The sequence below is a fragment of the Capricornis sumatraensis genome, chromosome 14, assembly GCF_032405125.1.
Source record: "Capricornis sumatraensis isolate serow.1 chromosome 14, serow.2, whole genome shotgun sequence".
Taxonomy (NCBI): Eukaryota; Metazoa; Chordata; class Mammalia; order Artiodactyla; family Bovidae; genus Capricornis; species Capricornis sumatraensis.
In genome coordinates this window covers 75,013,897-75,040,868 of record NC_091082.1, presented here as the reverse complement: position 1 = coordinate 75,040,868, position 26,972 = coordinate 75,013,897, and the positions used below count along the sequence as shown (strand labels likewise).

General features: G+C 40.6%; 1 non-coding gene across 1 annotated transcript; it reads left to right on the top strand.

The window, feature by feature from the left end:
* The first annotated feature begins 17,897 nt into the window (after positions 1-17,897).
* Positions 17,898-17,969, top strand: TRNAC-ACA (transfer RNA cysteine (anticodon ACA)). Its single transcript has one exon. It is a non-coding gene; the product is annotated as a tRNA-Cys (tRNA).
* Positions 17,970-26,972: the final 9,003 nt, after the last annotated feature.

Genomic DNA, 26,972 nt, shown 5'->3' with positions numbered 1-26,972 from the left:
CTGTTCTTCTGCCTTCAGGGAACCGACACACCTAAATATTCTACTAGAAGCTCATTTTGGGTTGTCCTAACAAGCTTCTCTGAATCGGAAGTAAACTAACTGAGGATCTTTGTCATCCAGGGATGTGTCACTCGTGCTTGCTATATCTGGCTACTCCCTATTATATCCTCCCCCTTTTTTTTTTTTTCCTCGCCTGGCCTTCTGGCAATTCAATTAAATTTCACTGGGCAGGACTTCCCTGGTGGTCTGGGATTCCCACGTGGCACAGTGGTAAAGAATACACCTGCCAACGCAGGAGACATCGGTTCAATCACTAGGCTGGGAAGATTCCACGTGCCACAGGGCAGCTAAGCCCACGCACTCCACCTACTGAAGCAGGAGTGCCCTAGACCCCTGCTCCCCAATAAGAGAAGCCACTAAAATGAGAAGCCCCAGTACTGCAACCAACTGTAGCCCACACTTCTCCCAACTAGAGGAAGCCCACACACTCCAGCGCAGCCAGAAATAAGCAAATCAACATTTTTTAAAAAATTCATTTGGCAAGTATTGTCCCTGCTCCTTGCCAGTTATTGTGCAAGGCACAGCAGTGATCACAAGTTTTTGCCTTTGAGGCACATGTGGTTTAGAGACAAAGATTGATAAATAAAAGGGCAACTTCAAAACTTTACAATAAGTATAAAATTACAGGTGTGATATAGCATACATTAGGGATCCTTAATCCAGTTTTGCAGAGTCATGGAAGACTCCCCCAGGTAAAGTCTAAAATGAAACCTTAAAGTAAGTAGAATTTAGGCAGGATCACCATTGTCCTGAAACTCTGATACTTTGCTGAAGCTAAAACTCCAATACTTTGGCCACCTGATGTGAAGAACTGACTCATTTGAAAAGACCCTGATGCTGGGAAAGATTGAAGGTGGGAGGAGAAGGGGATGACAGAGGACGAGATGGTTGGATGGCATGCTGCAGTCCGTAGAGTCACAAAGAGTCGGACACAACGGAGAGACTGAACTGACTGCCATCGTCCTCCATGGTGCTAAACTGAAGGTAACTAGTTTTCATTCTTAATCTTCCTTGGCCTATCAGTAACCTTGCTCCCCTATCTTTGTAAAGCTTTCTTCACTTCACTTTTACATCCGGATCTCCTGGCTTTCCTGCTATCTTATCTTACTGAGTCATCTCCTTTGTTCCTTAGAAGCTCTGAGGAATATTGGTGCTCCAAGGCTCAGTTCTCAGACTTTTATATCTTTGCTAAATTTCTTGATTATATATCCAGTTTCATCTGAATCCAGACTTGTATCCTGAACAGTCTACTTAAACACTACATGAAGACTCTTGGGAGTCCCTAGGACAGCTAGGAAATCAAAGCAGGCAATCCTAAAGGAAATCAACCCTGAATACTTCTTTGGAAGGACTGATGCTGAACCTCCAGTATTTTGGCCACCTGATGTGAAGAGACGACTCATTGAAAAAGACCCTGTTGCTGGGAAGAATTGAAGGCAATAGGAGAAAGGGGCGGTGGAAGATGAGATGGTTAGACAGCATCACTGACTCAGGAGAGATAAATTTGAGCAAGCTCTGGGAGATAGTAGAGGAACAGGGGAGCCTGGCGTGCTGTAGTCCTTGGGGTAGCAAAGAGTCAGGCAGGACTTAACAACTAAACAGCAACAGGACATCCTGAACTTAACATAGTAATAACAGACATCTCACTAGCACTCCCCAAATCTGTTCTTTATGTAATCTTCCCGTGTCACTTAATGGTAACACTACACTTGTGTGTGTGTGTGTGTGTGTGTGTGTGTGTGTGTGTGTGCGTGCGCGCTACCCCATTGACTGTAGCCTGGCAGGCTCCTCTGTCTCTGCAATTTTCCAGGCAAGAATAGTGGAGTGGCTTGTCATTTCCTTCTCCAGGGGATCTTTCTGACCCAGGGGTCAAAAGTTAAGCTACTTAAGTTACTCAGGACCAAAACCGTAACGTAATCTTTTTTTATATATACATGGATTTATTTTAATTGGATGCTAATTACTTTACAATAATATTGTATCCCTTTCTCTTTCAACCTCACTTAAATCTGTTAACAAATCAAATGGATTCTTCCTTAAACATACATCCACAATGGAATCATTTATTACCAACATAACAGCAATCCTAGGCAAAGCTAACTTCGTTGGTCATCAGAATTATTTTAATAACTTCTTAATTTGCCTGCTTTTGTCCTTGACCCCCTTCATATTATTTTAAAAGAAAGCAGATCACATTTCATGCCTTAGTTTAAGACCTGCTGCCCTTCCTGTGGTTTCCCATTTAATCAAGGGGCCTTTGCCATAAGGTCCTTATCTCTCTGAATTTATTTCCACCTAGGCCCTCCCTTTTGCTCACTTTGCTGCAGCTATGGAATTTCTTGATAAGACCTAATGGTTGATTTGGATACTGGATGGTTGAAGGAGAGAAGAAATTAAGAATAAGACTTGAATTTGTGGGTTGCGCCTCTAGGGAAATAGCGATGCATTCAGTAAGGAAGGGAGCATGGATGGAAGGCTGGCTTTTGAGTTGATGGGAAGAGAGAGAATGAGCTCTTTGTGAAAATGCTGGATTTGAGTTGCCTCTGAGACACCTATGGAGATACAGTAATAATTTTGCATAAGAGTTGAGCTCAGAAGAGAGATCTGTGTCATACATTTCTATTTTGAGGTCATTACTATATAGTAATTGGGGCCATGAAATCTGCTGAGATGACTGGGGAGCAGGCCTAGCAATGGAATGGCTATGAATCCACTATAAGCCAAGGGATAGACAATGCTTGAGGTACTTTCAAATACAACAAAGAGAAACTAAGTATACAATTAAAGAAAACTAGGAAAGTGAGAGGTGTCATTTAGGATACAGAATACCCTACCAAACATAGCTTTAAAGGTAGGGATTTATTATTTACCAAGACAACTTATTATCTGGAAGGGGGCAATTCAGTGGCTCATGAGGCCTCCAGAATCCAAATTCACTCTGCCTACTCTCCACCCTATTGGTTTTTGTCCTCAGGTATTTTTTATTATTCTTTAAACAAATACTCTATACAGAAACTGGAAGGAAGGAGACAGGACACAACCTTCAAAAGAATGACACAGCCATTGGCCATGACATAAACAGGTTAGGCCCAACTAGATCCAAGATGGCAGAAGATTCACTTCTAGCAGACCTCAAGCCTCAGTATATGCTCACTGTAATGCATTAGCTAAATGACACACCCACAGGCGCCATCACTGCTTCAAGATTGACCATAAATGGTCAAAAAGTGGGGAGTGGTTCAGTTTCTGGAAATCCCCACCCCTTCCGCAAAATAGCTGGAATACTCCTCTCACTCGTTAGCCTATGAAATTATCCACCCCTATAAAAACTGACAACCCCTCATACCCTGAGGCCTCTTGCCTTCTGAGATGGCCCACACTCCATGGAGTGTGTTTCTCTCTAAATAAATTCACTTCTTACCTATCAACTTGTCTCTCATTGAATTTTGCTCCGATGAGACATCAAGAACCTGAGCTTAACTAAGTCCTGAGATCAGATGTCTGATCTCAGGTAAAAGGCTGTCAAGTCCCAATCTTTGTGTAGGCTGATGTTCAGGTCCCAATCTGAGTTACACAGTTTCAGCACCAGTCCCATTGTTTCATAAAAAATAACTTACTGATGCCTCACTTTAGTCCTCTTAGGCAGTTCCATTCCCAGTTTTCAGATGGGAAAGGATCAGCACAGAGAAATCAAGTATTTTACCCAGGTGATAAAATAGCATCTTGGGGAGCTGGAATTTGAACAGCAGACTCCAGAGTTCATGCTCTCAACTACTATGTTATACTGCCTCTCCTTTTTACCTAAGATGACTAAATCACAGCTTTAGTTATCACTTCAACTCCTTCAAGGGCTGAGAGGGCTTACCAATAACCCTCTACCAGAGTTCTTATACGTTGTAAGCTATAATTAAGTCCTCTGTACTCTCCTAAATCAATCACTGGTAGTAGCAAATGGGATAACCGCTGGAATACAGCATCAGCAGGTATTTGAGAAAGAATTCAGGTCCTGTCGAAAAACAAGAGGTAGGTGTTGAAGAGACACTATCATTATGGAAAACTAGGGAAGACTGTGCTTTAAAAAGAAGGGACTATTCAAAAATTTTTGATTTTACTTTTTTGGTTGCCCTGGGTCTGCATTGCTGTGGACTGTCTCTAGTTGCTACAGCCAGGGACTACTCCTTGTTGTGGTATGTGGGCCTCTCATTGTCCTGTCATCTCTTGTTTCAGAGCACAGGCTCTAGAGCCTGGGCTCAGTGGTTGCGGTGCCCAGGCTTAGTTGCTCCAAGGCACGTGGAATCTGCTGGGATCAGGCATCGAAACTGTGTCCCATGCATTAGCAGGCAGAGTCTTATCCACTACACCATCAGGGAAGTCTGGAATATTCAAAAATTGTATGAAATGTTATGATGAGGTTGCTCCTGCTGCTGCTAAGTCACTTCAGTCGTGTCCGACTCTGTGCGACCCCATAGACGGCAGCCCACCAGGCTCCCCCGTCCCTGGGATTCTCCAGGCAAGAACACTGGAGTGGGTTGCCATTGCCTTCTCCATGAGGAGTTTAGGTAAGACTTTAAAAGCGTTAATTGGATTAAGTGTGAAGGACCTCTCATTGGTGACCTTTGCAAAAGAATTTGGGGGTAGACCAGATTGGAAGGCGTTTATGAATGATGGGACTATAAAGAAGATAAAACTATTCTTTGAAGTGGAGCCTAAAAGGGAAAGGGGCAGTAGATATTGGGGCTAAGAAGTTCAGAGGAATTTTCTTATTTTGATGAAGTGAGAAATTGACTTGAGTGTTTCACAACCTGAAAGATGATGCTGTGAAAGGGCTGCACTCAATATGCCAGCAAATTTGGAAAACTCAGCAGAGGCCACAGGACTGGAAAAGGTCAGTTTTCATTCCAATTCCAAAGAAAGGCAAAGCCAAAGAATGCTCAACTACCGCACAATTGCACTCATCTCACATGCTAGCAACGTAATGTTCAAAATTCTCCAAGCCAGGCTTCAGCAATACATGAACCATGAACTCCCTGATGTTCAAGCTGGTTTCAGAAAAGGCAGAGGAACCAGAGATCAAATGGCCAACATCCGCTGGATCATGGAAAAAGCAAGAGAGTTCCAGAAACACATCTATTTCTGCTTTATTGACTATGCCAAAGCCTTTGACTGTGTGGATCACAATAAACTGGAAAATTCTGAGAAAGATGGGAATACCAGACCACCTAACCTGCCTCTTGAGAAATCTGTATGCAGGTCAGGAAGTAACAGTCAGAACTGGACATGGCACTGGTTCCAAATAGGAAAAGGAGTACGTCAAGGCTGTATATTGTCACCCTGCTTATTTAACTTCTATGCAGAGTACATCATGAGAAACGCTGGACTGGAAGAAACACAGCTAGAATCAAGATTGCCGGGAGAAATATCAATAACCTCAGATAAGCAGATCACACCACCCTTATGGCAGAAAGCAAAGAGAAGCTAAAAAGCCTCTTGATGAAAGTGAAAGAGGAGAGTGAAAAAGTTGGCTTAAAGCTCAACATTCAGAATATGAACATCATGGCATCCGGTCCCATCACTTCATGGCAAATAGATGGGGAAACAGTGGAAACAGTGTCAGACTTTATTTTGGGGGGCTCCAAAATCACTGCAGATGGTGACTGCAGCCATGAAATTAAAAGACGCTTACTCCTTGGAAGAAAAGTTACGACCAACCTAGATAGCATATTCAAAAGCAGAGACATTACTTTGCTGACTAAGGTCCATCTAGTCAAGGCTATGGTTTTTCCTGTGGTCATGTATGGATGTGAGAGTTGGACTGTGAAGAAGGCTGAGCGCTGAGGAATTGATGCTTTTGAACTGTGGTGTTGGAGAAGACTGTTGAGAGTCCCTTGGACTGCAAGGCGATCCAACCAGTCCATTCTGAAGGAGATCAACCCTGGGATTTCTTTGGAAGGAATGATGCTAAAGCTGAAACTCCAGTACTTTGGCCACCTCATGTGAAGAGTTGACTCATTGGAAAAGACTCTGATGCTGGGAGGGATTGGGGGCAGGAGGAGAAGGGGACGACAGAGGATGAGATTGCTGGATGGCATGACGGACTCGATGGACGTGAGTCTGAGTGAACTCCAGGAGTTGGTGATGGACAGGGAGGCCTGGCGTGCTGCAATTCATGGGGTCGCAAAGAGTCGGACATGACTGAGGGACTGAACTGAACTGAACTGATACCTAAAAGGTGATAGGAAGGAACTGACAGAAGGAAGCAGGAGAAATGAGCCTCTTGCAAGGGAGACTGGGATCTAAAGTACAAACAGCAGAAGTTAAATGTCAAGTAGTTACTCTGCCATTGACATGAAGGAAAACAGGAATAAATATGCAGGCTTAAGAAAATTGTAGGGACCACCACTCCCTGGTGGTGCAGTGGCTAAGACGGAGCTCCTAATTCAGGGGCCCAGGTTCAATCCATAGTCAGGAAACTAGATTCCACATGCCACAGCTAAAGGTCCCAAATGTTGCAATGAAGATCGGAGATCCTGAAACTAAGATCCGGCACAGCCAAGTGAATAAATACTTTTTTTAAAACAAAGAAAATTCATAAATATAACATTAGGACTTTGGAGTGGCTCCTATTTAATGACTATGCTTGCATCCAAGTGGTAGTTTTTAAGGTAGTAAGAGTTTTCCTAGACTTGGTTCAGAAGTAAGTAAATAAATACTGTGGAAGCCTATTAAGACTGCTCATAGAAAACACCCACAGGCAAATTCCACGGTGGGCCAGTAGTTAGGACTCTGTTCCTGGAGGCTCCGGGTTGCATCTCTAATCAAGGAACTAAGAGCCAGAAAGCCACTGAGCCAGAAAATAAAACAAAACAAAACAAAAATGCCCACAGCACTGATAAAAGACTGATTCCAGTAGAATGTAACATCTCAGATTTCACTTGCCTTATCACAGGGAAGTCTTTAGACATGTTCATTTAGAAATTAACATTAAACATAAATGCTTTGTCATTTTCATTTTTTTGTATTGTGTTTTATGTTCCTGATTAGATTTTAATCCCCTCAAATGTTCAGTTCAGTTCAGTTCAGTCATCCAGTCATGTCCAACTCTTTGTGACCCCATGTATCTCAGCACGCCAGGCTTCCCTGTCCATCACCATCTCCCGGAGTTCACTCGAACTCACGTGCATTGAGTTGGTGATGCCATCCAACCATTTTATCCTCTGTTGTCCTCCTAACCCCAATCCCTCCCAGCTTCAGGGTCTTTTCTAATGAATCAACTCTTCGCATGAGGTGGCCAAGGTACTGGAGTTTCAGCCTCAGCATCAGTACTTCTAATGAACACCCAGGACTGGTCTCCTTTAGGATGGACTGGTTAGATCTCCTTGCAGTCCAAGGGACTCTCAAGAGTCTTCTCCAACACCACAGTTCAAAAGCATCAATTCTTCAGCACTCAGCTTTCTTCACAGTCCAACTCTCACATCCATACATGACCACAGGAAAAACCATAGCCTTGACTAGATGGACCTTTGTTGACAAAGTAATGTCTCTGCTTTTCAATATGCTATCTAGGTTGGTCATAACTTTCCTTCCAAGGAGTAAGCGTCTTTTAATTTCATGGCTGCAGTCACCATCTGCAGTGATTTTGGAGCCCCCCAAAATAAAGTCTGACACTGTTTCCACTGTTTCCCCATCTATTTGCCATGAAGTGATGGGACCGGATGCCATGATGTTCGTTTTCTGAATGTTGAGCTTTAAGCCAACTTTTTCACTCTCCTCTTTCACTTTCATCAAGAGGCTCTTTAGTTCTTTGCTTTCTGCCATAAGGGTGGTGTCATCTGCATATTTGAGGTTATTGATATTTCTCCCAGCAATCTTGATTCCAGCTTCTGCTTCTTCCAGCCCAGGTTTTCTCATGATGTACTCTGCATATAAGTTAAATAAGCAGGGTGACAATATACAGCCTTGACGTACTCCTTTTCCTATTTGGAACCAGTCTGTTGTTCCATGTCCAGCTCTAACTGTTGCTTCCTGACCTGCATACAGGTTTCTCAAGAGGCAGGTCAGGTGGTCTGGTATTCCCATCTCTTTCAGAATTTTCCACAGTTTATCATGATTCACACAGTCGAAGGCTTTGGCATAGTGAATAAAGCAGAAATAGATGTTTTTCTGGAACTATCTTGCTTTTTCAATGATCCAGCAGATGTTGGCAATCCCCTCAAATGTAGGATTTCTTTTTTTCATCTCCTAATACTGGACTGTGAAACTAGTGAATGGCCAATAAGGATCACTGATGAGTGACGGTAAAGAGTGATGGTTTTAGAGTAAAAATATGGCAAGTTTTATAACCTTTCTTTATAATGCAGGAATGAATGCATTATTCACATATGTACATTTATTCATATATATAGTACATATATACATATGTGTGTGTGTGTGTATGTGCATGTATACATATATATATATATTGGCCTTACTGCATAGCTTGTGAGATCTTAGTTCCCTGACCAGGGATCGAACCTGTGCCCTCTGCAGCGGAAGCACCAAGTCCTAACCATGGGACTGCCAAGAAATATCCTGACCTTCATATTTTTTAACAACCATTCTGGATTGCCCTGGTGCCTCAGCTGGTAAAACATCAGCCTGCAATGCGGGAGACCTGGATTCGATCCCTGGGTTGGGAAGATCCCCTGGAGAAGGGAATGGCTATCCACTCCTGGCCTGGAGAATTCCATGGACTGTATAGTGCAAGGGGTCGAAAAGAGTCTGACACTCACTGAGTGACTTTTACTTTCACTGGATTGCCCACAGAAAGGGTTAGTATTTTACAAATCCATTTTACATGTACAGTAAATAACTTCCTGCTGGCCAGTAGCCGTTATCTCCTGTGACTGAATGAGATTTGCGTTCTAGATAAAATTGTGCGGTGTCAGAACTGGAAAAGGTATTCCAAAAGTGATAGGTCACCTGGGTGCAGCACATCTCTGAATCACTTAAGGATGCCCATATGAATCATCAATGACCAAAAGTCAAATTATGACCAAATATAAACAAAAATCTTTAAACAAGTCAGATAAGTGGGAGTGAAGGATGGATGAAACACACAAGTAAAATTTCTCCCTGTGTAAAACTAATACCTCATTAAATGTCATTGGGCAGTTCACTGATGTCAGCCCTTTCATTTTCGAATTCAATTTTAGCCTAACAATTGGAGAAGACACTTATGGGTTTGTTCTGCTCCCAAGTATGCCACTTTCAACTCTAAAACTGCAGCAGCACAGCATTCCTTCCTTCACTTATTCAGACATGTTTTGATTCAGCAGGTATATATTGAACACCAATTTTTCATCAGGGACCAGGAATTCAGACAAATGTGGTCATGAACTTTGTCTTCAAGCAATTCACAAGTCATTCCAGCACCTCACAGTTTAATTATGAATGATTTTAACTGGACATTAAATTAATAATTTCTTCTTAAATGATCCATTGCTCTGAACTTGTTTAATTAGCAAAATTCTCAGAAACTTCTGTTCTTTTCATTACTAAAATGAAGATAAAAGAAGAAAAAGCTAAAGTGGAATGTAGGTCTTAAAAAAAGGGTGTGTTGCTCTTTCAATGTCTTTCAGTTATTGAAAGACATTTGCATTCCATTTCTGAAAAGGAATACACTGGGGATGATACACTTGAATTATTTTAGATACAAGGCAAATCTCTTATATATAAGATACCTAACAAACAGTTTAAATATGCAAGCAAAGAAAATATTAAATGACTGGTCTTGGCAGACCTCAAGATAAAAAGCAACTGCACATGGTCTTAACACTCTAGTCTATTCCTGAAAATGTTTTCTAAAATATGTTAAATATAAAGGAGTATTTCAATGAATTTGTTCATCTAAACAAAATACATTTAGTTTTATGTCTTATATTCTAAGTGAACTCATTAATGAGTGTTTTTTTGTGCTTCTGAAATTCAAATAGCCATTCACATTTTCTGTGCTTACTGGTAACCAAAGCTAATTAGCTATGCATTAACAATTAGTTAAGTAAGGTGATAATGTTTCTCCTATTCCTGTTAATTATTTACCTAAAAGTACAACTACCTTACAACTTTTTAAGCTTATAATCCTCATTCATTTGTTTTAAAAGTATTACTAAGCATAAAATATATGCAAGGCAGTATGCTAATATTGGAAATTTAAGAGATGCTTCATATTCAACAAGCTTGTATTTTAACAGAGGCCACAAGTCATGCAACCACATTGCCACAAAATCAATAGAAAATCCTAGAAGTCATGACAGAGATTTAGTGTATGATACGAATTGAGAGGAGAGGAGATTTGTACTGAAAGGAAGCAAGAAAGAGAGAAGGCTTTGAAGAAGATGCCCATGAACTTGATGTTGAATGGAGGTGGATGAAGGGATATCCCAACCTGAGAAAAGAGCATGGTGAGAAAAGATGAAATATTCCAGGATGACAAGAGCATAATATATGATAGAAGATTTGGAAGACAGGCATGAGCCAAAGAATCGATATCTGAATACTAAGTAATAGAATTTTGAGTCTAGACAATAGAAAATAAATTACAAGGGAAGAAGAACAAAAATCCCTCGAAATTTAATCAAAGAAAACAAGAAGGGTTCAATGCCAAAAACACTGTTCATTTTTCCACCTTGCAAATAGGCATTAAAGATACCCAGTTTCTCTCATCACCCACCCTCCCTTGCCTTTTATCCTACAAAGCAGCAGACAGCTACATGGTGGCCATCACTAATTGCCCAAAGGACGCTGCTAAAGGTGTGGTTGGGAGGGGCTATCGTAAGTCTCCTATTTCTTGCACGGAATACATTCATACCAAAATTATTCTAAATCATTGCAATAACTACATGACAGAACACATCTCTGTGATTCAGTATATGAGTCACAGCAACTCATGATCAGTGTGTTTTTCATTGCAAATAATAGAAAATTTTCATCAGTTGAAGGTATTCCACAAAATGGTACATCCATACAATGGTCTATTATGTAGCCACGGAAAATAATGATTGAGAGCTATACAGATTGGTTTAGAGGGATTTCCTCAAGGTAAGATAGGTAGCAAATACTAATAATAACTCATTGCTGAGTGCTTAGCGTACAGCAGCATTTTCTGTATATTATCTTATTTAAAATCTTCAACCAAATCCTGTTATTATTATCTCATTTTAAATTTGGAATCTACAGCACAGTGAAGTTAAGAAATTTGCCCAAGATCACGCTGGGAGGAAATCGCAGAACTGGGCTTAGAACACAGGCAGTCTGCCCTTGTAGATTCAAACCTTTTAACTACTCTCCACTTAATGACATTATTTGTGACTAGGTCTAGATCTTCCTGATAGATTGTCCAGATTTATTTTTCATCTTCTCATCCTCTGAGCCACCTCTTCTTGGCAGACCTAAGAGAAGCCTCAAATGCTGGAATCATTTTTCTGTGATTTCTTGTCCCATATGTTTACCCTACATATTTTTAATGCTTTGTTAGGTTTCTCATGCCATTTGTCATTTAAAAGTGTTTTGGCCATGATTTCTTGTTGTTCTTGATGAATGAGTTGGTTCAATTTCCTACTCCATTATTCCTAAAAGTGAAAATTCCTCCCAAAATGTTTGTTGTTCCTTTTCTATTCAGTAGACTGCCTCTGATTCCTCCAAAGTTGAAGAAAGGATGGATGGAAAGCAAAAGTAAGAGGTAGGAAAAATCTTACTCAACTGACACCAGTATAATCTACTATTAGTTCCTTCTGTCTGATGCCAGAATTACAAATGGTCTTTCTTCCTCTTGAGCACTCTAGTGGACTTATAATGTTGCACGTGCCTTTGATTCAGACTTCACTCTTCAGCTAACAATGCACAGCTGTTCTTCACCCAAAGAGTCACTTTAGAAATATTTTTCAAACATTCCTCAAGGAGAAATTAGGGATTAACTGGTCCCTATTGCTTGAACTCTTAGTCCAAATGGAGGCATACAAGTCCCAATTTAATAATGCCTTAAAAAGGCACAAAGCATGGCTCAGTGGTTAAGAATCTGCCTGCCAATGCGAAAGACAAGTGTTTGATCCCTGAGCAAGGAAGATTTCATACGCCATGGGAAAACGAACCTCTGTACCACAACTAATGAAGCCTGTACCCTTCAGCATGGAGAGGTCCATTCACCACAGTTGGAGAGAAAGCCCTCACACAGTGATGAAGAGCAGGGCAGTCCAAAATTAATTAATTTTTAAAAAGATTTTTATAGGGGCTTCCCTGGTGGTGGTGGTGGTGGTGGTGGTGCTGCTGCTGCTCCTGCTGCTGCTAAGTCGCTTCAGTCGTGTCCGACTCTGTGCGACCCCAGAGACGGCAGCCCACCAGGCTCCCCCGTCCCTGGGATTCTCCAGGCAAGAACACTGGAGTGGGTTGCCATTTCCTTCTCCAATGCATGAAAGTGAAAAGTGAAAGTGAAGTCGCTCAGTCGTGTTCGACTCTTCGCGACCCCATGGACTACAGCCCACCAGGCTCCTCCATCCATGGAATTTTCCAGGCAAGAGGACTGGAGTGGGGTGCCGTTGCCTTCTCCCTTGTGGTGCAGTGGTTAAGAATCCGTCTACCAATGCAGGGCACACAGGTTCAGTCCCTGCTCTGGGAAGATCCCACTTGCCTGGAGTAATAAATACTGGGCGCTCACACCGAGAGCCCATGCTCTGCAACAAGGAAAGCCATTGCAGTGAGCAAGCCCATGCCCTGCAACAAAGCACAGCCCAGCTCACCCCAACTAGAGAAAGCCACGCGCAGCCACAAAGATCCAGCACAGCCAAAAATAGAAATAAATAGAGAGATCTTTAAAAAAAAAAAAGATTTACATGTAAAAAAGTTTGTAACCCTTTAAAAAAAAAGGCACGAAGCAGGAGGTGAAATAACATTTGTCAACTACAAAGCTACACTGATGGCTGATTGAAAATTCTAATGAAATTGACATGTGTTTTTATCTTAAAATTTGGTAAGAGAATTAAGAAATAAAGAAATGTAGAAGAACTAAAATTAAGAAACATAGTAAACTAAGCAAATGTGTGTCGTGCAGTTGATTTAGAAATAGCATATATTTTGAAATTCCTTCAGACTTTTTCTTAAGCTGAAAGTGAATTTTTTGCCTGGAATCTAGTTTGTTGCACAACTAGTAAATTACATTAAGTAACCTTCGTCTTCCCTGTGTTGTCACAATCACAGTGCCCTCTTAAATTTTTCTCATCTTTATTCCCGTGAACTCACTGGTTTGATTCCTCATGAGCACATTCGGCATTAACAAAACAACTTCTTGGTTGATTTTCCAGTTCTAGTATTATCCTCTTTCAATTGTCCATGAACTGAACACTGCTTACAAGACTAAACCTTAGAGCATACTGTTTTAATCACATCATTCCTTAATCCAAAACAAATACCAAGGCCTCCTGTTTGGTTTTTTTGGATGGATCAGGGATTTTAGTTTCCTGACCAGGGATTGAACCAGACTCTTGGCACTGAGGACACAGAGTCCTAACCACTGGCCCACTAGGGAATTCCTAAGGCATCCTATTACTAGTTTTATCTCCTGGGAGAGGTAATTAAGAATAAAGCCACTAATTCTGGACTGCTGCTGCTAAGTCACATCAGTCGTGTCCAACTCTGCGCGACCCCATAGACGGAAGCCCACCAGGCTCCTCTGTCCCTGGGATTCTCCAGGCAAGAACACTGGAGTGGGTTGCCATTTCCTTCTCCAATGCATGAAAGTGAAAAGTGAAAGTGAAGTCGCTCAGTCGTGTCCAACTTTTAGCGACCCCATGGACTGTAGCCTATAAGGCTCCTCCGTCCATGGGATTTTCCAGGCAAGAGTACTGGAGTGGGGTGCCATTGCCTTCTCCGAATTCTGGACTAGGCATTTGCTAAAGACCTGAGAAATACATAATACATAATACAGACTGACAAAACGTATTCCACTCTATTTATCTATTTATTTATGGTTGTGCTGGGGCCGTGTTGCTATGGAGGGCTTTTTCTCTAGTTGCAGCTCAGGGGCTTCTGATTGGGGTGGCCTCTCTTGTTGCAGAGCACGTGCTCTAGGGCACGCAGGCTTCAGCAGTTACAGCACGTGGGCTCAGCACTTGGGGCACATGGATTTGGAATCTTCCCAGAGAAAGGATCAAACCCATGTCCCCTGCACAGGCAGGTGGATTCTTGACCACTGGACCACCAGGCAAGTTCTCCACTCTGTTTTTAGCTCTAGTCTTGGATCCAAGCCCCAATTTCAAGCTACCCTAATGTAGTTTAGTCCCATTTAACCTAGACTATCTCATGTCTACACAGTATTTCTCTTGGCCTCTACTCTCTTCCTTCCTAGTTTTTTTCAAAACAGGAATCATGACTCTTTTAATAGGAACCTATCCTCTGACTGCCTGCAGTTCCGTGAGAATTTCATGAGACAGAAGTGCAATAGAAAGACTTGGACAAAGGACCCTCAACTCACTTCTCTTTGTAATTCCCTTACTACCTACCCCTCAAAACTCCAGACTTAGAGACCCATGATTCCCTGAGCTCCCCCTTAAGTTCAGAGCATTTACTAACACTACAAATTCACAACTCTCATTGTACTTAGAGCAGACCATATTAATCTTAGCATCATTTGCTTGTATATGTAACTGAATAGAAGAAATACAAGTAGAGTAGAGAAGAAATTTAAAAGTCTTCTAAACATCTAGGGAAAGATTTGATTGATTGTTTCATCATTCTCTCATTCATTTATTCAATAAATGCCTTGGGCTGGAGCATAAATATTGCCTTTCAGTTTTAGCAGAATTATCTTCCCAGTAGGTATAGAGACTAGTAGGAATAAAGGGCACAGTGGGTAAGTATCTCGAAAGAGGGGCAGGGGTACGAAAGAAGAGCATCTTCAAACAATAAAGACTCTGTAATTCATTAATGTATTCATCCAGTCAATATTTTTTATTGCTTGTATCGAATGTCATTTGATATGAGGATTGAATAGTGAACAAGTTGCCGCATCTGTCTGCATGAGATTAACAACCCAGCCAGTGCTGACACTCGGATGACAAGAAAGACACCATGTGGAAGAACAGCAGAGTGGAAACAAGAAAGCAAAGAGGACAGTGTTTCAGGATAAGGTGACATTTAGTTGAATTTTAAGGGATGAAGAGATTTGGAATAGTTGGGAGGAGGGGGAAAGTTTACTGGATAATGTCAGGTAAATGTATCATTGAAGCATCATAGTCCAATAAATAAACTGGAAATTTACACTATAACTCTAGTAAGACGTTTTTTCTTTTTAAAATATTTTTGGTCACATTGCATGTGACCTAATTCCCCGACCAGGGATCTAACTCAGGCCTCCTGTCTGCACAGAGTCTTTCTTACCCACTGGAGAGCCAGGGAAGTCCCTAAGAAGATTTTTATTACAGTTTTTTTTTTTTAACCTCCAACAAGAGTTAGGAAAGAAAAATCTCTCAAATGCCTCTCCAATGGCCCTAGATGATCTGAAACAAAATAGAAACTCAGAGAAGGAATAAAGAGAAGGAATGAGATACACTAACAATAAAATTAGTGATAAAATTAATAATAAATTTTTCCTGTTTAAATTATGATTTGGGACATCTTTGATTATTGCAATGGGATCGTCAGTTCAGTTCAGTTCAGTTCAGTCGCTCAGTTGTGTCCAACTCTTTGTGACCCCATGAATCACAGCATGCCAGGCCTTCCTGTCCATCACCAACTCCCGGAGTTCACTCAAACTCATGTCCACAGAGTCAGTGATGCCATCCAGCCATCTCATCCTCTGTCATCCCCTTCTCCTCCTGTGGCCAATCACTCCCAGCATCAGTGATGGTATCTTAAGGGCCTCAAAAAGAAAAATCCCAATCCAATTCAGTTCATATAATAAACAAGTTTTCTTCTACCCACACAACCTTGTAGATAAACTACTCCTTGCATTTGCAGAGATTTGAAAGCTTGTAAAAAAAATAAATAAATAAAACAAAGACCCCAGAAATAAGTAAACAGTGACACCGGAGTTGGTGGCAGGGGCAAAAGAGATATGATTCAGTGATATGATCTACCATGATATATATGATCTACCATGCCAGACTGGAAAAATCAAAATATTGCAAGAAGGAAAGATTATGTAGAGCTTCATTAATATAATTTTCTTTCCACAATCACTATGTTATGCTGAGCTTTAAATTTTCCCTCATTACTTATAATGTAAGAACTACTAGAGCACACCAGTAGCAATAAATCTTTGAGACTGTTAAAAGCGTACGATTTTATTAAGCAAGTAGTTTTTTTTTAATGCTGTCTCTGAAGACTTGGAATTTTCCACTTTTTAAGTTCTTACCATGTGCAGAAAAGAATGGAAAAACACAAATTCATTAAAAATGCCTTCACAGAAATAATACATTCTCACTCAAAATATATGAAGTTGGGCTTCCTTTACGTGAAGTTAATTTTTGTTCATTATAATTCAACAAAGATTTATTAAGCACTCACTGTGGGTAGGGATTGTACCGAAGGCTAAGGAAAAAATAGTAAAAAAAAAAAAAAAAAAAGAAACAAAAAAAAACATAAAATAGACCTACGTCTTGTTCTTGTGGCAAAAACAGTCTTGTGATTAATGTATCTCAGAAACAGTATGATTACAAAGCTATTTATTTCAAGTATCAATCAGTTCAGTCTCTCAGCCATGTCCGACTCTTTGTGATCCCGTGGACTGCAGCACGCCAGGCCTCCCTGTCCATCACCAACTTCTGGAGTCTACCCAAACCCATGTCCATTGAGTCGGTGATGCCATCCAACCATCTCATCCTCTGTCATCCTCTTCTCCTCCTGCCCTCAATCTCTCCTAGCATCAGGATCTTTTCAAATGAATCAGCTCTTCACATCAGGTGGCCAAAGTATTGGAGTTTCAGCTTCAACATCATTCCTTCCAATGAACACCCAGGACTGATCTCCTTTAGGATGGACTGGTTGGATCTCCTTGCAGTCCAAGGGACTCTCAAGAGTCTTCTCCAGCACCACAGTTCAAAAGCATCAATTCTTCAGCACTCAGCTTTCTTTACCATCCAACTCTCACATCCATACATGACAACTGGAAAAACCATAGCCTTGACTAGATGGACCTTTGTTGGCAAAGTAATGTCTCTGCTTTTTAATATGCTGTCTAGGTTGGTCATAACTTTCCTTCCAAGGAGTAAGCGTCTTTTAATTTCAAGTATAAGTCTATGTAAGGGATTCCCTGGTGTCTAGATGGTAAAGAGTCTGCCTTCACTGTGGGGGACCTGGGTTCAATCCTGGGCTGGGAAGGTCCCCTGGAGAAGGAAATGGCAACCCACTTCAGTATTCTTGCCTGGGAAATCCCATGCACAGAGGAGCGTAGCAGGCTACAGTCCGTGGAGTCACAAGGAGTCCACGTAAGTCTATGTAAGCTTTCAGTGTTTCCGTAGTTTCTTTGAAATTAAGGAAATAAGTTCGACTATAAAAAGATGTACAACTTGACAGTTGTGAGTTAAGTTTTATTTGGGGGCAAAATGAGGACTGCAGCCTTGGAGGCAGCATCTCAAATAGCTCTGAGAGACTGCTCCAAATGGCAGTGGGGGAAAGTCAATATATAAGATTTGGGTTAAGGGGGAGTTCAATATCATGAAGCACTCATTTGACAAAAGCACAAAATTTACTCATCAGACATGAGGATCTGATGTCACCGTGAAGGGATTTAGTGCTTCTCCAGAGGAGAAGCAAGGATTGAGATCATAAAATCTGTTCTTAAAAACACCCAGCTACCTAAAGATCTGACTTCCCTGGTGGCTCAGACGGTAAAGCATCTGCCTACAATGCAGGAGACCCGGGTTCAATCCCTGGGTTGGGAAGATCTCCTGGAGAAGGAAATGGCAACCCACTCCAGTATTCTTGCCTGGAAAATCCCATAGGCGGAGGAGCCTGGTGGGCTACAGTCCATGGGGTCACAAAGAGCCAGACACGACTGAGCGACTTCACTTTCACCTAAAGACCTGTCCCCCCAGATTCCCTGGAGCACATGGTGCCTCACTCCACCTTGAACTCCCTCAGGGGTCGCTGAATTGGGCAGCTATAGCAGCATGGGCTTCAGTCTTCCTAGAGGCAGATGGCAAATGCCTTTGTTTTTGGCAATGTTCTTGGTAACTGCCAAGAGCAATTTGTAGTTGACATCACAAACAGATTTGCTCTATATCGTTGCCCTCAAGATACTGACCTTAATTTTGGATAATCTGATGGCTCTAAATAATATAGCATTTGGTTTGTAATTTGCACATACTAGTTAACTAAAGAGCTGCATGTATTTATTGGTCATTTGTATTTCTTCTGTGAAATGTGTTTGTCTCTACGTTTATTGAATTGCTGATCATTTTTTTGAGCTTTAAGAATTCTATATATATTAAGGATATTAACCTTTTGTTATCATTTATATTCTTGTGTGTGACACAAAAGCCTGGAAGGCTTGATATTGATTATTGCTTAGTGAGTCCACTCTTGCTAGCTGTTCTCATCTTTGCACACTCAAATTATATTTATGTTCTCCCCTAAAGTTCTTGTCCTGAATTTGCCACCTACCATTAAGGAGTATTCATCATATTCTAGAAGTCCTAATAATAGTTCAAAGCGATTATGACATTATTGAATCTGCAGCACTTAGTGTCTGACACCCTGTGGTTATTTAATGCCTTAGATTAATGAATGAAAGAATGGCACTAACTGTTCAGGATCTGCATTTTCTAACACTGGGGCTACTTTATCATATTTTCATACAACGAACATATGCTTAATATTTACTTATAATAAGCAATTCAGAAACTAGAAAGAAATTTTAAAATGGATTCAAAGCCTTAAATAACACATTAAAAATTATTCTTAGAGTCTTAAGAATAAGAGAAAGATGGAATCATGTTTGCTTATCTCCTACTTCCTCCTGCAAAGAGCCCAAGTGGGGTTTTCAGGGGAAAAAATATTTAAATAATGTATACAATGTAAATATGAATTTAATAAATCAGAATCCAGTAAATATGAATTAAACTAGTTTGTCAAAATCAGGAACTCAATTATGTAGGTCATAAGATCATACACATTTGCTGCTTCAGATGTGATTTTAAAGTTACTGGCAAACAAAGAAGAAAGGGATATAGCAAAGATTTCAGATCTTTCATCATCAAAATGGAGAAAATGTAACAGTGCTTTAGACAATCTTTTCCTAGAACTGAACTCTACATAAATTTCCCGTGTCGTTACTGGAAGCAATAAAAAGGGTCCTAGAAAATGTCCCCCACACAACCTTTCCCTATGAAGCAAAGAGTTGTGTGGAGGACCTTCTCGCATAGATAACAGGTTCAAGTCAGGGGATTTGGGAGAATCTGGGAGAAGCTGACCCCCTCCGTCAACTTCTGTCCAGGGGATGGGGAAGGGTGGGAGGAATTCCAAAAAGAGGAATGGCTAGGTTCAAGCTGAAAAAGATCAAGTTCCAAAACCAATTCTACAGATGGGAGATAGAGTCTACACAAGCCCATGTCCGACAGTAGAAAAATAAATCAAAGGTAAGTGCAAGTGAGGACAAAGATCAGTGCTGTGTGGAAATCTGAGGTCAAGGAGATGATACATGAGTTCCTGTTAACAGGTCACCAGGGCGGCAACTTTGTTGCCTCAGGGTTTCTTTTGAAGTCTCTATTTCATGCATTGGTCTACCCAGGGTTTTAGAATGATTCATCCCATTCTCCACTCTTCAGGACTAAACTGATGAGGTCAATCATATTGAGAAAAAAACACAAATATTTTTAATGACTGACTTCCTATTATGCACCAGACATTTTTGATACATTATGACAATACTCAAGAGATCTTCCCTGGTGGTCCAAAGGTTAGGACTCTGTGTCCAGGCAGGGGGTGGAGGATCAGTCCCTGGTTGGGGAAATAAGATCCCCCATGCTGGGTGACGTGGTCAAACAAAACAAAACTACGGTCAAAACATTCCCATAAAGTATAATCTTCATTTTGCAAAAAAGCAAGGACTGATAAATTTATAGCTATTTAGTTAAGAATACTGTGAAGAATTCAAATGAACAATAAGAAGGGTAAGCTACTTTTCTGCTTGTGCAAAACCAAGTTTTATCATGTTGAACAAGTACAACAAGGTTGATTTTGCATCAATCCATTCTTAATGGCAATCTACCTAGATCATGTGCTCAGTTTTATAACTAAACTTCTCTTTTGGACCAGAATCTGCCTTCTAATAAGAAATATTACCCCCGTACCTCCTCACCTTAAACCTGAAGCTCTACCTTACCTTCTGAATAATCAGGTCCCCTTCTCAGAGTGTTTTGATTCTGAGCACTTTACTTTTGTGTTTTTTCCTGGCCACAGCATGGCTTGTGGGATCTTAGTTCTCTGCGGGAGGATTGAACCCGGGCCCCCTGCAGTGGAACCCAGAGTCATAACCACTAAACCGCCAGGGAATTCCCAAAGCTTTACTTCTTGCTTTTTTATTTTCTCACACTAATGAATTGCCTGGCAACCAAGATTTTCAAGCGCAGAATCCCTTAGAGTTCCTGCTCATTATTCATTCCCCATCCCTTAGGACCTGGGGTTTGAAACTGTACTGTTGTTTTTGTGAAAAGCTATGCCTGATACCCTACACTTTAGGCATCAAGTCTTGCCTAAATATTGAAGTTTTTATTAATGTCTCTAGGAGAAGCCCAGTGTCTCCCTACTCCATAGCTAACATATCCCACAATAAAACTTACTCCAAAGTTCACACACAATGAAAAATACTATTTTAAAAATTAGCTTTCTTACTAACACCTAAGAAATTTAAGGAAGATAAAAGTATTTTCTTAGACATTGAAAACTCTAAGAAGTTAGATTAGTGAGCATTTGATAAATATTATGTGATAAAGCTGAGAAACTAAATTATTTTATAGTCTATCATAATCCTTTTTAATGTAAAATTAAGCCCAATTGGAAAAATATCCATACTCAGCTTAACTATTTGTTATTATGATTTATTCCTCAGTAATGACCTACTAAGTATTTTAGTATACATTTAGCAACTAAAGAAACAAATATGTAAGATATTTTCTTTGATTTCTTTTATCATCTTTTTCCTTTCTGCTTTATCATTTCTGTTGAATTATATTTTTGTATAAATTTTATCTTGAGAACAACCACAATTGAGGGAAAATTCCACTGGCTTACTGCATTGAATCCTCTTTTAAGGATAGACTAAGTTACAGGAAATTTGGTGCTTATCAGTTGAGTCAGATAAATCTTAAAGATCATCTGTCCAAACAATTCTATAATTGTGCCTAATCTCAACGGTTCTATCCTCTAGACTTTGCTTGAAAATAAAGAGAGAACTTAGAGGAAGCTTGTCAAAAGTTTCAATCATTCAAAATGTTCATTAAAAGCTGTTAGATTCTTGGAGATGGCAGTAACTGATCTGAAAAATAGCTTTTCTTCATAAAGGGCTCAAAACTTTGATTCTCTGTTGCTCATAATCATTGATTTTTTTTAAAAATTACAATATTGATTTACCATAGAGACCAGAACCAACACTCTAAGTAGTAATATAGTTCAAGGTTATCAGGTGAGGGATGTCTCTCCTCAAACCTTCAAGAAGCTTCTCTCATATTCCTTATCAATTTTGTATTAAATTATGTTACTTCAGTTCAGTCGCTCAGTCGTGTCTGACTCCTTGCGACTCCATGAATCGCAGCACGCCAGGCCTCCCTGTCCATCACCATCTCCCGGAATTCACTCAGACGCACGTCCATCGAGTCGGTGATGCCATCCAGCCATCTCATCCTGGGTCGTGCCCTTCTCCTCCTGCCCCCAATCTCTCCCAGCATCAGAGTCTTTTCCAATGAGTCAGCTCTTTGCATGAGGTGGCCAAAGTACTGGAGTACTTTAGCATCATTCCTTCCAAAGAACACCCAGGGCTGATCTCCTTCAGAATGGACTGGTTGGATCTCCTTGCAGTCCAAGGGACTCTCAACAGTCTTCTCCAACACCACAGTTCAAACACATCAATTCTTTGGCGCTCAGCCTTCTTCACAGTCCAACTCTCACATCCATACATGACCACAGGAAAAACCATAGCCTTGACTAGATGGACCTTAGTCGGCAAAGTAATGTCTCTGCTTTTGAATATGCTATCTAGGTTGGTCATAACTTTTCTTCCAAGGAGTAAGCGTCTTTTAATTTCATGGCTGCAGTCACCATCTGCAGTGATTTTGGAGCCCAAAAAAATAAAGTCTGACACCGTTTCTACTGTTTCCCCATCTATTTGCCATGAAGTGATGGGACCGGATGCCATGATCTTCGTTTTCTGAATGTTGAGCTTTAAGCCAACTTTCTCACTCTCCTCTTTCACTTTCATCAAGAGGCTTTTTAGCTCCTCTTCACTTTCTGCCATAAGGGTGGTATCATCTGCATGTCTGAGGTTATTGATATTTCTCCCAGCAATCTTGATTCCAGCTTGCGTTTCTTCCAGTTCAGCGTTTCTCATGATGTACTCTGCATATAAGTTAAATAAGCAGGGTGACAATATATAGCCTTGACGTACTCGTTTTCCTATTTGGAACCAGTCTGTTGTTCCATGTCCGGTTCTAACTGTTGCTTCCTGACCTGCACACAGATTTCTCAAGAGGCAGGTTAGGTGGTCTGGTATTCTCGTATCTTTCAGAATTTTCCACAGTTTATTGTGATCCATACAGTCAAAGGCTTTGGCATAATCAATAAAGCAGAAATAGATGTGTTTCTGGAACTCTCTTGCTTTTTCCATGATCCAATGGATGTTGGCAATTTGATCTCTGGTTCCTCTGCCTTTTCTAAAACCAGCTTGAACATCAGGGAGTTCATGGTTCACGTATTGCTGAAGCCTGGCTTGGAGAATTTTGAGCATTACTTTACTAGCATGTGAGAAGAGTGCAATTGTGCGGTAGTTTGAGCATTCTTTGGCATTGCCTTTCTTTGGAATTGGAATGAAAACTGACCTTTTCCAGTCCTGTGGCCACTGCTGAGGTTTCCAAATTTGCTGGCATATTGAGTGCAGCACTTTCACAGCATCATCTTTCAGGATTTGAAATAGCTCCACTGGAATTCCATCACCTCCACTAGCTTTGTTCATAGTGATGCTTTCTAAGGCCCACCTGACTTCACATTCCAAGATGTCTGGCTCTAGTTTAGTGATCACATCATCATGATTATCTGGGTAATGAAGATCTTTTTTGTACAGTTCTTCCGTGTATTCTTGCCACCTCTTTTTAATATCTTCTGCTTCTGTTAGGTCCAGACAATTTCTGTCCTTTATCGAGCCCATCTTTGCATGAAATGTTCCCTTGATATCTCTAATTTTCTTGAAGAGATCTCTAGTCTTTGCCATTCTGTTGTTTTCTTCTATTTCTTTGCATTGATCGCTGAAGAAGGCTTTCTTATCTTTTCTTGCTATTGTTTGGAACTCTGCATTCAGATGCTTATATCTTTGCTTTTCTCCTTTGCTTTTCGCCTCTCTTCTTTTCACAGCTACTACTGCGGGCAGGAATCCCTCAGAAGAAATGGAGTAGCCATCATGTCAACAAAAAAGTCCGAAATGCAGTACTTGGATGCAGTCTCAAAAACGACAGAATGATCTCTGTTCATCTCCAAGGCAAACCATTCAATATCACAGTTATCCAAGTCTATGCCCCAACCAGTAATGCTGAAGAAACTGAAGTTGAACGGGTTTATGAAGACCTACAAGACCTTTTAGAACTAACACCCAAAAAAGATGTCCTTTTCATTATAGGGGACTAGAATGCAAAAGTAGGAAGTCAAGAAACACCTGGAGTAACAGGCAAATTTGGCCTTGGAGTACGGAATGAAGCAGGGCAAAGGCTAATAGAGTTTTGCCAAGAAAATGCACTGGTGATAGCAAACACCCTCTTCCAACAACACAAGAGAAGACTCCACATGGACATCACCAGATGGTCAACACCGAAATCAGACTGATTATATTTTTTGCAGCCAAAGATAGAGACACTCTATACAGTCAACAAAAACAAGACCGGGAGCTGACTGTGGCTCAGATCATGAACTCCTTATTGCCAAATTCAGACTTCAATTGAAGAAAGTAGGGAAAACCACTAGACCATTCAGGTTTGACCTAAATCAAATCCCTTATGATTATACAGTGGAAGTGAGAAATAGAGTTAAGGGTCTAGATCTGATAGATAGAGTGCCTGATGAGCTATGGAATGAGGTTCGTGACATTGTACAGGAGACAGGGATCAAGACCATCCCCATGGAAAAGAAATTATGTTACTAGCTAATATGAAATGCCTAGTACCCACCCTATCTCCAGCTAACTTCCTTCCTCATTCTTTATCTAGGAAGGATTAACTTCTGTTTATCTCAGGGCAACTAATGTTCACAGAAAATAGGCATCCATGTTTCATTTATTTTGAAAGAAAGTAAAGGTGAAGTCGCTCAGTTGTGTCCAACTCTTTGCGACCCCATGGACTGTAGCCTACCAGGCTCCTCCATCCATGGGATTTTCCAGGCAAGAGTACTGGAGTGGGTTGCCATTTCCTTCTCCACGGGATCTTTCTGACCCAGAGCTTGAACCTGGGTCTCCTGCATTGTAGGCAGAGGCTTTACCCTCTGAGCCACTAGGGAGCATTTGTTTTACTGCATAACAATAATTTTGTTATCATTTTCATATTTAAGGAGGACCCTGGACATCCATACCTCAGTTGACATTTAGCCCTCTGAAGATGAATGACATGATGATTTGTAAAAGTCTTCCTAAATGCTGATTTAACCAGCTTATTTCTAAAGTCCTACAAAATGCTTACTGGTGAGAGAATTTTACAATGTAAAATCACCTAACAGCTAATTAAAACACATACACACACACTCACTCACTTTTTTTATGTGCTAGAATAATGCCTGAATAAGTTAAGTGTAGAGTCATATTCATTTGCATTTATCTTAATAATTTATCTTAATGGTAATGCTTGAGTCCTTAATACTCAAACTAAAGAGGTGGTGAATATGTATGTATATATGTATATATCAAGATTTACAAACCCATATAATGATACCACCTTATATTCATGTGGCATTTCACATTATTCTCTCATTATCACAATAAGCCTCATGAGAAAAGTCTTCTAATCTCATGTATTATCTGCATTTTACAACTGAGGAAGCTAAGACTCATACAGCTTTATAAATTTGCCTAAAGCCACAAAGCTAGTATCAGAGGTAGGACTCACTCCTGGTCTTCCATCCAGAGGTTGGTACTAGTCAATTCATAAAGACTGTTTCATGTTCCCTACCTCTGATAAGTTCTCAGATACCATCCTAGAATCCACCTGTGATACAGAACTTGAGCAGATAACCAAGAATATGTTTTTAAATGAGTGAGATAGAAGTTGAATTGAAGAGTAAAGAAAACAAGCTTTAGAGTCTCCTAACACTTGATTTGCACCCTGTCTCCTAAACTTACTAGCTCTGGGATCTTGGACTAATCATTCCTCTTTTCTGTATCATAGAAACTTTACAGGATTATTGTGGATAATAAAAAACAAAGTACCTGGCTCATCACAGGCACTTACTAAATGCCGATTATAAAAAGAATGAAATGCCCCAGTAAAGGTCCAAATTTTGGCTCATCATCAGAATCACATGTAGAGCTTTGGGAAAACATGCATCTTTGGACCCCAGTGCAAACCTGTAGAATCTGAATCTTCATAGATAGAGCTTGAGAATTTGTTTCTCTCTCTCTCTTTTTTTCCAATTTTTGGCACACAGGCTTAGTTGCTCTGCAGAATGTGGAATCATCCCTGACCAGGGATTGAACCCATGTTTCCTGCAAAGGCAAGCAGATTCTTCACCACTGAGCCACCAAGGAAGCCCTGAGAATCTGGAAGACTTTGATTAGTTCATAAAATATAAACATTTATTTTTATTTAGCATTCATTAAATGATACTGGAATATAAGGGAAATGTGTTCAATGTCCTCTATAAGACAGAAACCAGGCCAACCATCTGATAGCAATTTATCACACCAACACAAAAGAAATAATTCTTTTCAGGTTAAAGAAAACTGACACTCGAAGAGTTTATGAATGGTGGTGCCAGAATTAGAACTTCAGCTCAGTTCAGTTGTGTCCGACTCTTTGCGACCCCATGAATCACAGCACACCAGGCCTCTCTGTCCATCACCAACTTCCAGAGTTCATTCAAACTCATGTCCATCGAGTCAGTGATGCCATCCAACCATCTCATCTCGTGTCATCCCCTTCTCCTGCCCCCAATCCCTCCCAGCTTCAGAGTCTTTTCCAATGAGTCAACTCTTCCCATGAAGTGGCCAAAGTATTGGAGTTTCAGCCTCAGCATCAGTCCTTCCAGAGAACACCCAGGACTGATCTCCTTTAGGATGGGCTGGTTGGATCTTCTTGCAGTCCAAGGACTCTCAAGAGTCTCTCCAACACCATAATTCAAAAGCATCAATTCTTCGGCACTCAGCTTTCTTCACAGTCCAACTCTCACATCCATACATGACCACTGGAAAAACCACAGCCTTGACTAGACGGACCTTTGTTGACAAAGTAATATCGCTGCTTTTGAATATGCTATCTAGGTTGGTCATAACTTTCCTTCCAAGGAGTATGCGTCTTTTAATTTCATGGCTGCAATCACCATCTGCAGTGATTTTGGAGCCCCCAAAATAAAATCTGACACTGTTTCCACTGTTTCCCCATCTATTTCCCATGAAGTTAAGTCTGTCTAAATGTTTTCACTCTACATATTATGTTTCTACATATTCATGTTTGCTACAACTATGACGTATGTTGTCACTGAAG